The sequence below is a fragment of the Pomacea canaliculata genome, linkage group LG14, assembly GCF_003073045.1.
Source record: "Pomacea canaliculata isolate SZHN2017 linkage group LG14, ASM307304v1, whole genome shotgun sequence".
NCBI classification, from domain to species: Eukaryota; Metazoa; Mollusca; class Gastropoda; order Architaenioglossa; family Ampullariidae; genus Pomacea; species Pomacea canaliculata.
The window spans coordinates 8,017,462-8,033,436 of record NC_037603.1 but is presented as its reverse complement, the minus strand read 5'-3'; the positions used below and the strand labels follow the sequence as shown (position 1 = coordinate 8,033,436).

At 43.5% G+C, this 15,975-nt stretch overlaps 1 long non-coding RNA gene across 1 annotated transcript in view; it reads right to left on the bottom strand.

The window, feature by feature from the left end:
* Positions 1-15,975, bottom strand: part of LOC112555314 — a 50,585-nt gene that overhangs the window by 17,084 nt on the left and 17,526 nt on the right. Inside the window, exon 2 of the long non-coding RNA XR_003097439.1 lies at positions 2,274-2,622. This is a non-coding gene — a long non-coding RNA (uncharacterized LOC112555314). The remainder of the gene's footprint in view (positions 1-2,273; positions 2,623-15,975) is intronic.

The following is a 15,975-nucleotide window of genomic DNA, read 5'->3' as shown; positions in this document are numbered from 1 at the left end:
GGCCTCATCCTCCGCTGCTTCACTGAAATGATGTTCCTCTTGTCCTCGGGCATCGCACGATGTGTCACACACACACACACTCCAATAACACACACACACCTATAACACATAAACAACGACAACAAAAACAACAATATATATATATATTAAAAGCAAGAAGAGTTGAGACAACGAGGATTTAATCGAGGAGTAAACCCAAAAGAGTCAACGAGGGGAGACAACAGGTACACGTGTGCAGTCAAGCGAGACACTACTAAACCTCACGCTCCTTGTCGCGTTAAAAAGAAAGGTCGACATTATTTCCAAAGATTGACAAGACTGAGAATTACAGTAATCGTACATGACGACGACGACAGCGACGACGATGAGGATCAAATGAGTTCCACTTTATACAAAAGTGAGAAAGTGTGGAGACCGGAGAGCCATAATATTTCATGGAGAAATAAAGGGTTTAGCCTTTTAAAGGACATACCCGGCAACTACAGGGTGAAAGCTTGTCAGTCTGTCTACCTGAGCGCGTGCAATACTCAAACAGAGAAGAATGACAAATCCTTGATTCTGCTGATCATTCTTGTGAAATAATTTATTTATTTGTGCTCGCTGATCCTCGTGTCCTCATTGATTTATCGACTGTTACTTTTTATGATTTGACCGTGTTAATCATTTTTTTTACCTTTGAGATATATCAGGAGGAGATGGTTGGTTTATTTACAATTGTCTAGAATGTGTCAAAGGCAATAAATTGTTCGTCTGATATAGTTTGGCAAAACCAATAATTCATATTTCTTTCTTGCTGTCGTCTTATTTCTCAAAGTAATTATTCGGACTTACATTTATAATTCATATTAAAAGCTGTGGCTGGCGTCTTGCTTTCTAAAGGGTCGATACTTCTACCCGGTGTACAAATTGGAAAGTAAATACGCATTCCCTTATTGTTACACTTCGCTCAGAAAACCTTCATTCTTGGCATTTGCAAATGAGCGCCTCGAAACCCGGAATTTTGTTTTTAGAAATGACAACACTGCCACCGGTGTCGCCAGCTCCACTGGATGGTAACCTCGCACCTCTGGCAGTGTTGTTCAGATATAATTACTAATTTGCTCACATCCCTTTGAGGAGCCGTTGTTTAAAACAACCTGCATGCACCCTCGTCCCCTCATAACACCTCATTTCTCCCATCTTCGTTTTCCTTCCTCAGTTCCTATGAAGCTCCAATCTGCCTAAGATAATACCAATCTCTCCCATGATCCCTGGAGCAACGTCCAACTCTGCGCTCATGCGCGGGCGGAAGTGGCGAACGACGGCCGCTGTTTATCGTTGCCGTCAACCATCATCAAGTAGACGACCATCTTGGCGCGGCAAGCCAAGACTTTTTCCTTTTCTGACTCACCCACCATTACGCTAATTGCCTGGCCCATCGCTCTCGCCGCCTCTCTCTGTGCCCAACAAATCGAAAATTTCAACTAAAACCCGAAACGCCGCGCTGTTCGTGGTTTTGTTCAATTGAAGAAAAACGACGAGGCTTTTGGAGGGAAAGGTTGGGAGGGGAAGGTGTTGGGAGGAGGTCTACTGTCTCGGATGAAGAATGTAAAGACGCCAAGACCGAGCCTTGGTTTTACCGTGTGTAGCCGATAATTCCTTTTCTTTCCGATATTTCCGTGACATGTTATTTTTGTATGTACACTTTTTTATGATTATAAGCCGCTTTTTCCGGAACTTTCTTCTCGTGTTATTCGTGATGTACACAGACTACTTTTTGCTGTTTCCGGGATTTCCGCTGCCAGTCTCTCCTGGCGTCAGCTTTTCTCGCCTCCTTATTAACATCTATCGCTGCAAACAGCAATTTTGTACTTTTATCAAAGTGGATTTTGTGGTAAACAAATGGTAAACAAATGGTTATATACCAGGATTTGCATAAAGTGTATGGTTAATTTTTTTTTTTTGATATTGCGAGTATCTGAGAATTGTTTTTAAAATTTGATTAATGTAAAATCATGGTGTCAGCAGGTGAGACTAGTCACCTATTTCTTCAAGGTGCATTTGACGCATTTGAACTTACTTTGCAGCTTGTATTATTATATTGTGGACAGTACCGAGACGTGTGCAATGGTCGTGTTTATCTAAGTTTAGAAAAGAAGATCAAGCAGACATTTTTGCTGCGGACTACTCAGGTAGAAGACACTCGAGACAACCACAGGTCAGCTCTAAAAATAACTTTACACACAAGAAAAGAACAAAGGTGAGAAGAGAGGAACGAAAGAAAAGAAATTTACTTGTATTCTTGTTGTCTTCAAAATTCTGCTCTTTCCCCTTTAATTCTCGGTTGCATGTGGAGACATCCTCCGCTTTGTGCGATCAGCCTCCGGGGTGTGACGTGACCTTACGTGACGTGCGACCTCGCAAGGTTAGCGCACACAGCCACGTCACATCGTCATCCATCATCACGTCACCCTCCTGCACAGTGACGTCAGGCACGTCATCGTCGCTCTACCGTCTGACTGCACCATGATCCGCTCGCTGGCGTCACGTGACGTCACGTGGCACTTTCCCCTCCCTCTACCAAAGGGACACTCAGCGCGACATTTTCCCGTAGTTCTCGCGAGTTTTTGCGAAGTGAGGGTCCTTGAAAGAAGAAGAAAAATTCAAACATAGTATAAAGTGTAAACAAACGCAATATGTAATACAAAATACACACGATGACAACGGCAGTGTGGCACTCTACACAGCGCAATATCTCGCCAGTGCAGCACGCGGAGTGGAGTCCAGCCAATAAAACCACAACTTCAAACACTTCAAATATCATTATCTACATTATCTACATTATGTACAGACCTGTTGCAAACCAGGAGAGGAAGAAAGCCCAGTAGAAGGACAAGTAAACACGAAGGTCCAACACTTTTATCCAAATCGAAGCACAACCACAAAACTTAAACCAAATCATGGAGAGCCTGCTAGGCGAAGGGACAGAACTCTCATTCCATGCAGGTCTTTCAAGCAAAAAACAAATAAAATGGTAAATTAAACTGAGGTTTGCAATCATGTCTGATCACAATTCTGTTACAAAATATCAGTGATAATGGAGTCAGACCAGTATTTTGGGGGGACAACTCATTTGACAAGAAAAGTGTCGGCGCTGGTCCTCCTGCCGACTGACCAACACCACCTTGAGTCATGGCCACCCGGGGAAGTCCAGCAGCTTGTACCCTGTGGACAGGTGGATCTCACCTGAAGGATGTAAACAAACTTGTGTTGGTGGCGTCCTACCTGTGTGACAGAAGGTGGGGGACTGCCACTGATGTGTGTGTGCGCCAAGACTTCACACATTCAGTTGTCACAACTCCTCTCAATGCAAGTCTTGCTGAAGGAAGTTTATTCAGCTTTGCAATGGCATTCTTACATTTTTTAAGTCTTTTTACACACACAAATCGTTGGCCCGACATTTTCTTTCACCACGACTGCCATGCAATAGCTACATTCAAGCAACTTTCTGCTGGTAACACTATCCTCCGGCTCGTCATTATTCTCCAGACCCTCCACGATTGTCATTTTTTTCATCTCTGTACGCTCTCCAAATCCAGAAGCCAGTTCAATATATTTCTAATTTTAAACATTTCTAGGCCTTAAGTCTGTTTAGCTCATCAGTTTTGAAACGTAGTGCACAATACAATTTTAGTTAAAATGTTTAAGTAAGAGACAGTCTTTAGCCAGAATTTCCTTCCCATCAGCCAAGTGTCTCGCATGCGCTCGTGCAACGCATGTCGATGAAGCGATGTTTGAAGAACGATTCTAAATTTCCTTCGTTACAGCAGTTTGAAGTTTTAGAAAGATATGCGACTAGCCCCAGGATGCGAACCCTTGCCACTCAGGTGACAACCTCGTGCGAGAGCAACACTCCCCCACACCTGTCTGTGAGTTACACACCTGTCTGTGATGTACACACCTGTCTGTGATGTACACACCTGTCTGTGGTGTACACACCTGTCTGTGATGTACACGTGACTGTAAATACACCTTCAGCAGTCCTCAGTCTTCATCCAGCATGATTCACATCAATCATTCAATCATGTCTATCATTTCAGCCAAACTTTCTATTTGACTTGCCTGTTGTCTGTGACTACAGTTGGCGCTGCAACTGACAGCTCATGATGCTTTAATTAGTCTCCTCTGGCTTTTTGGGTTTTAACTTAGTTTTCTCGTTTTTTTTCATCCCTTTATTGATGGCCATTTGGGGAATTAGAGGGTGTTTTATTTTTATTACTTTTTTCTTGTCTTTGGAGTGTTTTTTTTATTATTATTTACACGTCTAAATTCGTTTAAATTAAAAGGCAAATTATTGGCAGTTGACCTCAAGGCACGCGGCGTGCGCCCTCCATGTGATGGGAGGTCGGACAGCCATGACCCTCGTGATCATTCAACTGGAACACTGGCACACATCACAGATGTTAGAACACTTCACAGGGCCTGCACGGCGATGACATTAGAGGACAGACTGAAAACTCATCTCGGGTGTTGTCTGTGACCAAAACATCTTCCACTGACTTCCAGGGTAGCGGACAGGCCACCCGGCACCCGAGGTAAGGAAACTTAGTGAGGGCTGTTTAAATTGGATTAAAATATTTTATAGGAAAGCTTTTAATAAAACGGAGACGTTATCCACTGAATTTCGACTGTTGGTGAATTTACTTTCCTGTAAAAAGCACTGCCAGGGGACGATTTTAAAGTGCTCCACCAGGTGAACAAATAAATAAGTTTTTACATACAGGTAGGTATTTGAAGTATGGACTACCGACTAAAACAAAACAAAAAGAAACAATCCACCTAAAATGTATTTTTAAATATAAAATAGTGTTTAAGTTACGATAAAATAACAGTTGTATCTTTACATGTGAACTAACACGTACCATTAAAACTATTTTTGTTTTTTGTTTTTTTTCTTTTTTTTCTTCGCTGTTTACAGAATACAGCACCGCAACAACTTACCAAAATGCAACTAAAATGTTACCGCAACTAATCAACAAAATGCTGTTAAAATGTTACACATCAAATCCCCACAACCAACCAACCAAAGGCTGTAAGCCAGTTTACAGGAGGAGAGTCACTGGAGGGAGGGTCATGTCTCACTGTCGATAACGACATCGAATCGATCGTCTGCCCCATTATCGTGTTTTGACAAAAATGATCGGCGAGGGTTGAAAGCAGTTTAACATCTGACAACAAGGCCAGTGCTTCGATACGTATTAGCCTTGAAAGCACCGGCCATTGATGTGTGCAGCGCCCACAGACGACAGGAGGAGCAGAGGAGGGGGAGAGAGAGGGAGAGAGTGAGAGCGAGAGACAGAGAGACGTCGATGAGAGCGTTAATGTCACTCTCGATTTTTGGCAACTGCCATCCATGACAGGCGGTTAGGGACGATTGAATGGAGTGTAGTGAGCGGGTGGGGGACTAGGGGAGGGAGGCGGTTTCCGTGACGCATGAGGATGGCGGGTGTGTATCGGGGGCGGGTGTGTATTGGGGGGATCGGGGGGGAGATTTTAAGTGGATCCTCGTTAGTCACACTGTCAGATGTCTCTCTGACGGCTCTGGCCGTGCGCTGTCCATCTCTCTCCCTCCTCTCATCCACCCCACCCACTGCTCCTCCTCATCCTGTCCTCTTCCTGCCTCCTTCATCTTTACCAGCGCCATATCACTTGTAGTATACAGCTTTCGGTCAACAACAATAACAAGCAATAATAACAATAAACCTTCAACACTAGTGAATTAGTTTTTTCATAAGTAAAAACAAAAAATTAAGCTTCAACATCAGTGAATTTTTCCTTCAAGTCTACAATGAAAGAAAGAAAGAAGGAAGGAAGAGATTCAAATTCACGACACCTGATTCTTACTGTCCGCACTTTGTCTTCCCTGCTTTACTGACAAACTAAATGATGTGAGAGGGTAGAAGTGAACACGACTGTCCGAGGACTAGTCTTCCATCGCCTCCCAGCACTTTGAAGCTTGGCTGCCTCCTGCTCCTCTTTCAAACATTTTCACGGTTTGCGCTCAACGGCTTAGCGGCCACAAAACAATAGGTGGTGGGAAATAATAATATTGTAAACAGATAATACAGGTAAAGAAATAATAATATTCTAAACAATAATACAGGTAACAAGCGTGTATCCACAGATGACATTTTCATGTTGCCACAGAGGACCTGGGATGCTGTCCATGGAGGAGACTAATGCAAGGAGTGAGCTGCAACAAGATACACTTCAGTGCTCACCACAACTAAAACAAGTTAGAAAGATAGAAAGAAAACAAAAAATATAAGAAAGAACAGAAATATGAAAATTGGATGAGTAGGACTGGAGCTGTATTTCAGAACTGAGAGCTACATTATGAGTCTCTTTGCTGTTTTCTTTTTTCGCAACCTCGGGGTTATAATTCTGACTTGTGTGGCGAGACTTTCTCCATAACATCATCGATAGTTTATTTTGTGTTTTTAGTCAGTCTCCGCGATACAATTCTGTTTTTGTAATGCTAGAACTTTCTCTACATCACAGGCTGCCATTGTCTCCTGTAGGAGTCCTTCACTCACTCTTTGTATTATTTTTATTTTTCACAAATTCTCAACGTAGAGTGTTATCAGAGATGATCGTCGGGTTTGGATTTTTGTTTTTGTTTTTGCTTTTTGTATTTTTTTTTTGAGATTTTTCTTATGGAACGAATGTTGTTATAAAGACAGGAGCAAAGAACGTTCTTTTCACGGGAACAGAAACAAAACTACAAATACCAACCCTGATGATCGAATGAGTCTGGTCTTGGAGATAAGAACCTCTACACAACTCAGTCGTAAGAATGGATTTCAGGACTCAGAAAACTTGCACATCAAACAAAAGTAACCAGGGCGACAAAAAGAGGGATCGATACAAATCCACCCTCCTTCTATCTTTAATGAACAGTGCATTCTGGGGAAGAATGTGGTATGCGGGTATAAAGACAATATTATTTCTGTTCTCATACAAACAGACAAGCATATTAACAATTATTTATGTTCTTTGGGCTTGGAGTGAAAAAAAATTTAAAGAAAGAAAGCGACAAAAAAAGAAAGAAAGAAGGAAAGACCAAATAAAATTACAAGTTCCCAGTGATTACTAAAGCAGAATTTCACGGAGATTAATAAATTACAATTCACGTGATTAATAAAATAGAATTTCACAGTGATTAATAAATTGCAATTTCATCGTGTTAACAGAAAATAGCTTTGACTGGTCGTGGCATAGAGCTCAGGCAGAAGCTAACAAACAGAAATAAGAAATAAGAGATTGCAAGAGGAACACTTCATAATAATCTTTCTTCTATCTCGATAATCCCAATCCCAAATTTACAGACACTACATATACTACATACACTACTATATTATAGGAAAATAAAGAAAAAGTTATACATTTCTGTCTCACACACACACACACACACACAAACACACATATAAAAAGGTTAAGGCCACAGTGTTTTGCGACAAACGAGGACCTGCTTTTCTCTGATGCGGTTTTCCAGTTTGATTTTGTAATTATGAGCCCTCGTCCAGGCGCTGCCACTGAACCAGTCTTTGTTTCGCTAGAACTCGGTTCGGATGGAGATTGCACCCTGCGCCCGCTGACCTTTGACCCCCTACACGGGGGCTGGCGCTGGCCGCACGGGAAGTGGGCAAAAGCGAGGCTTGCAGCGTCTCGCGACATTTCCCAGAGGCATTTACAAGTGCGAGAAATGGCGAGAGTTTGGGAGTCATATTCATGACATCTTTTTTAATCATCCAGACCCGGGTCTCCTCTTCCTTCCACCCCGCACCGAGTAATCTTTCCCCTCCGCTGCACGGCGCTCCTTTGAGGTCGGAGTAATTTATGCAAATCCTGCGAGGCTCTCTGACCAAACAAGGGGCTAACGCCACTTTGAGCGGCTTCACAGCCAGATGGACAAGTTTGTGTCGGGTGGCTGCATGTTGGCACGGCACCCGCTACCGCAGCCTCACCTCCAGCCTCGCGACAACCTACCATTCTTTAATAATACTTTATAACAATTTATAATAATACTTTGTAACAATTTATAATATTACTTTATACACAATTTATAACACTGCATTTCTCACGACAAAAAAAATCGCTATATACATTTTTTTTCTCTGAGATCGGCCGCAAAATTCCGCAGTATTTTTTTTTTTTTTTATTTCCAGTATTTTTATCTTGCTGACACCGTGGAAGGCACTTTTATTTGCAATGATGTGTGATTGAGGTTGTTTGTGATGTTCACACATCTGATGATTCGTGTCATCATGCACAGTATCCATCTACCTCCCGACAAATGCTGACTCTCTGGCCCCTGTCTAAGCCACAAAAGCAATATTAATATAAATATCCATAGCGATATTTTTGTCATTATTTTATTATTTTTCCCAGCTTTCAAAACAATATGTTGGAGCGCAGCAGATTTTTTGAGCGTGTGTGTGTGAGCGAGAGAGAAATGGGAGAGAAACCGAAGACGATGTAGGAAGAAGACAGACCTACACAGAATGAGTGAAGAAGAGAGAGTGGAGTACGAGGAGTGAGAGAAAGAGTGAGGAGGGACATAAAAAAGAGAGCGGACATGAGAGAGAGAAGGAGGAAACTTTGATGTAAATGTGAAAAGTAAACAAACAATTCACAAATCGAAATGGCGTGAGAAGGTTTGTGGAGGGAAGAAGCAGATAATCCACTCAGCAGCTGTGAGATGACAGTGTATCAGTGAGACAGGCCAGCCAGCCAGACAGCCAGCCACACGTGTGTTGATGCCACCTTACAACCACAGCAGCTTCTGCTCCGGTCAAACGGTGGCAGCTGAATACAAACAATATTTTGTTGGACAAGTAGAGAGCGACACGTGTCAACATGTCAAACACACTGACACAACAAACACTTCTAGCAATGAAATAATTAAATTATTTTAATACAGGTAGACACGAGGCCAGCCAATTACATATATTAAAACACAAAGACATATTTAATTAAACTAAGCTTTGTGCATGTGTGTAGGTGTTCTTGTCATCACCAACAGTCTACATCGTTTATATCGTCAATAAAATCATTCATGTGACTGCACACAAACAACTTCAGTCACAATGGAAGATGTGGTTCACATTTCTGATTTGCAAAAAACAAAAACAAAAAAATCCTTTAGAAAAACTGATTTAATTTTTGCAGTTTGAAATGTTGGTCACACTCTAGTTGCCGGAGTTTGCAGTGAATTGTCGGCTACTGACTCCTGTGACAGCTGTGAGCTTTGTGTCACTGACATGACAGTCAGTGTGCATTTGTCAACATGACAGTCATTGTAATTTGTCAACATGACAGTCAGTGTGCATTTGTCAACATGACAGTCATTGTAATTTGTCAACATGACAGTCAGTGTGCATTTGTCAACATGACAGTCATTGTAATTTGTCAACATGACAGTCATTTATTTATTTATTTGTCAGTAACATTTATTCTTTTATCTGTTTTTAGTTTTATGATCCCCATTAAAAGATTTTCTATGTCTGGAAGTCAGGGTTAACTCTAACAACTGTCCTAGCACCAGTCCCTAAGACTGTAAAATTTACTATTTCTTTATTTATTTATTTGCTTATTTTCTTAGTTATTCATCCGTTAGTTTGTTTGATTGATTGTGTTTACGAGTTCAGCTTAATTTTCATAAGACTATGTTCTGAGGTCTGAGTGTGTCTGTATGACAGTTCGGACACTCGCATCTCGGACATTGAGTAGTAATTCCTCTTTGTATGAAGGAACACACACACACAAACACACAAACACACAAACACACAAACACACAAACACACAAACACACAAACACACACACTATTCAAGTCTCGACTGTTTGGGATGGTGAAGCGGACACATCTGTGTTGAATGAAGACCTTTCATGCCGAACTCGCCCTTTTAAGACGAGACGATCTCCTCTTGTGTAACATGCAGCTCGCCAAAAGGTTTCTTTCTCTCTCTCCTTATTTTCTCTGTCTCTTTCTGTTCGTCTGCGTGCTCTCTCTCCCACACACACACACATACACACGCACACACACTACGCAGTAATAAAAGTTAGGAACTGGAGAGACACGGAGGTGGGTACTGTCATCACTATCATGAGAGAGCGAGAGGCCATATCGAGGCCGTGAGAGAGGGAAGAGGGAAGTGTAAGCAACTTTGAGAAGGGAAAGATTTTTTTTTCCCGTCGACTAGGTTATCGGTCGGGTACCTAGGGTAAAATTCGGGCCCCGTGACGAAGTCCTCCGCCAAATTGGAAAATAATTTGACAAGGCCGCGGCCGTAACGGGGCGACCCGCCTCAATAGACCCTCGCCTCGCCCGCCCTTCACAGCGCGCGTCACCATGACTACCAGACGGACTCCCGGGTGGAATTCAGCTAATCACCGCTGAGACGAGGAAGAGGAGGGTGGACCAGGGACGTACCCTAGGACTCCACGAGTGAGGACAGGTGGCACAAAAGCCTGTAGTACCCGGCACATTCAGCGGCCTTTCTCTGAGCTCGGGTGGTTTCCTCGCGAGCAGCTCCGCGGTGCTCAGACAGACCAGGCCTGAGTGCTTTCTGCCCGAGTGTCTGTCAGGTCACGTCCTTTGATGTGACAGGCAGCGTGACGGACGATGACAAAAGAGAGACCGACTCCGGGCTGCAAGTACGGGTGCAAACGTCACTTCACCTAAAAGCGTTCGTCACCGGGGTGCGCTCGTCACCGAGGTCGCCACCATGACAGCCACGCACGCAATACCCGTTTGTTTGTCTCACAGCTGAGCTGTGGACTGTGAGAAGCTAAGAGCCTCATTGTTGGACTTGTAAGCGACCAACTATGCAGATTGTTTACCTGCTTTTTTAAGGTCATTTCGTGAGGCCAACATCCGGGACCAGAGGAGTGAGAGAACTGTAGGATGGCGGACAGCCACTGGAGGTATACCACGGGAAGAAGAGCTTGTAAACACGTGGATTATGTAGACAGGTGGAGCTTGTACACACAATCCAAACTCAGACCTTAATTCTCGCTCGACTGGTCACAAGCCCTTAATCCCAGTAGTTTGAGGCAATAACTGATTTATTGTAATCTTTCATTTGTCAAACGAACTTGCCATCAAACATCATCCAGAAAACAGGGTTGTGTTGCTGCTCTCCCTTGTCCTATTAATTTACTAGTGAATTTAAAAAAAAATTTTTTTTTAATTTCTTTTAAGACCGTTAAACTCTGACCTTGCTTGAGCAGCCCCCGACTGTGACTGTTGACAGACTGTTCACTGTTTATTAACACTTTGCTGCTGTCTTATATCATATCCTACTATTACTGTCTGTACACTTCACGCCAGTTCCCTTTGTTTTCACAGTTACCCGCCTTTTAGCTGTCTTCTTGTCATGATTGAAAGACAGCAACAGCGGAAGTTACGATGTGTAAGGAAATGAATAACAAATAATAATCTGTCCATTGAGCTCTTCACAAGGACATCTGCCTGCTTGCCTCGCGACTAGCTGCTGAAAAATGTTTAAAAATCAGTTTGTAGACCGAGAGGCGCGTGCGTGTAGAGGACTTGGAATGAAAGGAGTTGGGGACGGGAGGAACATTTTCCCTCGGCCGGGCATCTTAACAAGAGGTCGTCGTGCAAACTATGTTTCTACTCCTCCTTTCTTCCTTCCAACATTACTTCTACAAGTAAGTAGTCAGCGGTCTCCACACTCCCTCCATCTCAAGTTTTGGTGGACTTACTTGCTGTCAAGTTGACAACAACACCTCGTGAAGGACTATTGAGTTGACTGTAAACATTTCATGCACCGCCTTACTTCCAGTCCTCTCTCTCTCTCCATCTCCTCTCCCTCCTTTCTTTCCCGCCTTTCTCCTCATCTCCAGCTCTTCCGCCATCTCCAGCTCTCTTCCCTTCCCTCCCGCTCCCTCCCTCCTTGTCATTCAGGCCTCACCCCGGGGGCGGTTGATGGGTTCCCCGACACATTTTAATTGTGTGGAAAAGTGTTTGTCTTTGCGCCTGAGACCGCGGGCTGCGTGACACAAGGAAAAGGTTTGGGCTCACCATTTCCAGAGATTCCCAGACCCAAACTCTCCGTGCAGGAAGTCGCGTAAGGTTGCCGCGAGGCATGATGGGAGCCCGAAAATTCGCGTGATCTTATTTTGGGAGCAGGCACCCGCGGACGGCGTCCATATGGAAACGTTTGATGTGATATCACCTGTCATCAACCTCCTCTCCGCCGCTCGTCCGCGCATGAGCAGCGCGGTGTTCGTCTCTCCGTTTAATTCCTTGTTTTGTTTTTACTTCATCTTTAAATCATCTCTACGATGTCGATAGAAGCTCATGCTTGTTTGTTTGGTTTTTTTGTTTTTTGTTTTCGTTCCTTTTTTTTTTTTTTTTTTTTGTTTTTTGTTTTTCTTTTTTGTTTTGCTCCTGTAGCAATTTCGTTCTGTACAAATTCCTGATTTATGTTGCAGGCCTTGTCTCAGTCTGTAGTTCTTGCCTAACACCGCAACACACCAGTGCAACACTTGTACACAAAACACTAGTTCACTTGTCATCAACACCAACACTACCTCAGTTGCCTGGCAACGCAGTAAACTAGTTCAGTTGTGTTTATTTTTTAAATTCACTGCAACTTTACAGCTCAATTCTTGTCAGGTACTCAGCTCATGAATTCCCAGCAACACACCCAATCAGTTCTTACATTTATTCGCGATACTTGAGCTCAGATTTCGCAGGAAGCTGCCACCGCAGCAAAACCAGATGCAACTCAGACTTAGTATATAACTAAAATTTAAAATAAATAAAATAATAAGGCCCCAACAAAACAACAATAACAACAAAACATTTCCCCAACACGAATTCGCAGTTAGCAGACGGACGACGAGGGCCGGAGGGTGTTTCTGTACTCTGTTACAAGAGGGGTGGAGGTGGAGGATGGTTTGGACAAATGTAATTGTCTGGGAGCCGCAGGGTGGGATTGCTACCACTTGGGCTACGTGCCAGGCGCAGACCTGGGCGGCTGTGGCCGGGGATGGATGTTGGTCGGAACGTGGGGTCCCCCCCTCCTTTGCACGAGGGACTAAACATCTTGTCAGCATAATGAAACAAAGGCCGGCAATTAGCAATATTACCACTCGCAGTATCGGCTCCTGGCTGGATACGGCGAGCTACGTGCGGCGCGTGCCGTTACTGCCTTGTTAAGGATGGCCGGCCGGATGGCTGGCCAGACAGAATGGACACTTTGCAAGGGGGGCGAGAAATGGAGAAAAGCCAGACTTGATACTACAAGACGGAACGGGAGAGTTCCGAGCAGGCACACTGAATGCGAGGGGATCCTCACCCAAAGCCTACAGGACCCGAAGGGAGACGACTGTCACCACAGAAAAATAAATGAGGAGACAATCGACAGAACAAGGGAAGTAAGCCGACGATGTTATGCCAAGTAACATACTAATTCCTTCTGTCTTCTAGCGGCAGTTTATGATGAAGAAATGTGAGAAGCAGTGTTCATAATATAATAAAGTGGAGGTACGTGTGATCAGTGCTGATAATAAACAACGAGTGTATCGCTGTGGTGGTCACGTGACACAAAACCTGAGGAAAATTAATTAGGACTGACTGGACACGTGATTGGTAAGCACGTGGTCCGCACGCGCGCTCAGGTGTGTGTGAGTACAGTTGGTTAAACATTTGTGTGTGTGTGTGTGTGTGAACCTTAAACGCAATCTGTGTAAGAATGTAAAATAAGATGATATAAATAAAATAGGTGATGGTAAAAACTGAATATTCTAAAGTCTAAACAATTAAAACTGTTTAAGAGCAGCGAAAGATGTGAAGTGATATGTAATATATCAAGTTGAAGTGATATGTAATAAATATATCAAGTTGAGGTGATATGTAATAAATACATCAAGCTGAAGTGATATGTAATATACATCAAGTTGAAGTGATATATAATACATCAAGTGTACTATAAGTGTCCTCGACAGCTCATGGGTACACGATCGTCTGGAAGCTCTGTCTGATGTTGCGATGCGGACTTGATGACTGAGAGCATCTCCCGTGGATGACAGGCGCAACTGAGAAGCCAGACAGCTATTATTCGCCGATCCTCTAATAGAAGAAAAAGAGCTCCATGATGTCAAAACAAATAATGAAAAGCTTCTAAAGGACAAAATCATGGCGCCGAAGGAGATGTTAGAAACTAATTTGAGCAGAAAGCTTAGGTGGCTGTGATCAGCGATATCTTTATCGAGCTTGTCCACACCCGACACACGAATTGCTATCAAAATACAGACATAAGGAGGAATAAAGTGACAGCAGAAGCTAAGTTACAGCAACTTACAGAAAGTGCCTGCAATCATTGTTTTAAAATTCCTTTGACAGGAGCATCTCTCCACTGGCAAGCACGACAGTGTCAATGCACACAAATAATGTTTGCATGCACCCGTCTTGGAGTACACAGTCATCCACCCGTGTACCCACCACCCACTCCCACACTCACGTGCACCTCAGACTCTATCCTCACCTCCTTCCTTCCCTCCACCTCCATAATACAGACCTGTAATCACATGACAATGAATAGAGAGACAGAGACGCAGAGACTGCATTGAGAAAGAAGGCGAAAGACAGAATGAATGAGAGAAAAGGGGAAAAAAGAAGAGAGATGAAAAAATGAAGTTGGGGCGAAACTGAGCCTCTTTCTGCAAAGGAAGAAAAAAATCAAACAGCACTAAATGGCGGTTGGCCTGCAAGTGCGCGGCTTTGATGAAAATGTATCTGAATTTAACTGCGTGAACGAGCGGCTAAACGTGCTTTCTGGAAGTAATTAGTGATTGGTTTCACGTTGTCACGTGGTTAGAATTCGATATTTCACTTACCCTGAGCTGTTATTTGTCACAAGGTATCGGGGGAGGCTGGATGGCAGCCGGGTGGGTGATGGAGGAGAGGGATGCTGGGAGGTGACAGTGGATGGAGGAGGAGGAGGAGGAGGAGGAAGAGGAGGAGGAGGAGAGATCGAAGCAAAGGCACGTTGGCAGTTGAACAGCCAAGCACATTACTAGTGCACGAGGCGACTATGCCGCTCCTAGCCCTGGATGCTAGACCACCAGACTACAGCCGCGGTCCTCTAAACACAGAATGCAGTGTGAGGGTGTCAATGAGAAGACATAATGAAGGACAGAAGGAGACAAATTTTCTTGATGCATTTAATATCCAGGAGGCCGCCATGATCGCCACGGGAACAGAGTCTGGCAATGGTCAGTAGAGCCTGCAGGTCTCAGTATAAAGACTTGAGTGGTGAGCTTGAGTGATTGCTGTCAGCTTGACTGATGACACTGACACTGGCAGTGAATGTTGTACTTAGTTGTAAATGTTGTACTTAGTTGTAAAAGTTGTACTTAGTGAGTATTGTGTCCTTGTCATACAAACACAATTATCGCAGTCGATATATCTTAACTGTAAATATTTGTTTACGTCCAGTCATGAGCAATATAACAAGGATGTCTAGTAATTTCTTGTAATTATTGTGGATTTTAAAAACTAAATATTCTGTAATCACTGCGCAGCAGTTAGACACGATGCATGTGTCAGTAGAGATGCCAGAGCAATGATTTGACAGTGGTGTAGCATCCTATGGATGGTTAGACAGAAGGAGAGATAAAGACAGAGACGTAGAGGATGTGTTTTACTTATTACTTTAAAAGGAAAGAAAGTAGTAGTCATGCAGTTGACAACCTTGCTGTACAACCTACAAACCTACAAACCTACACCGTTACCTTTCTATTGCTCAGTCATTCCCTGGTAACCTCACACCTGACCTCTGCACCTTCATTGTTACCTGTTAGGTTGCGAGCCTCACCCTACATCCTTTGACTACAAACCTCTCATTCTTCGTCACTGCACACGGCTCCACCTGCTCACCTGGTGTTGTCCACACTAAGCCAGT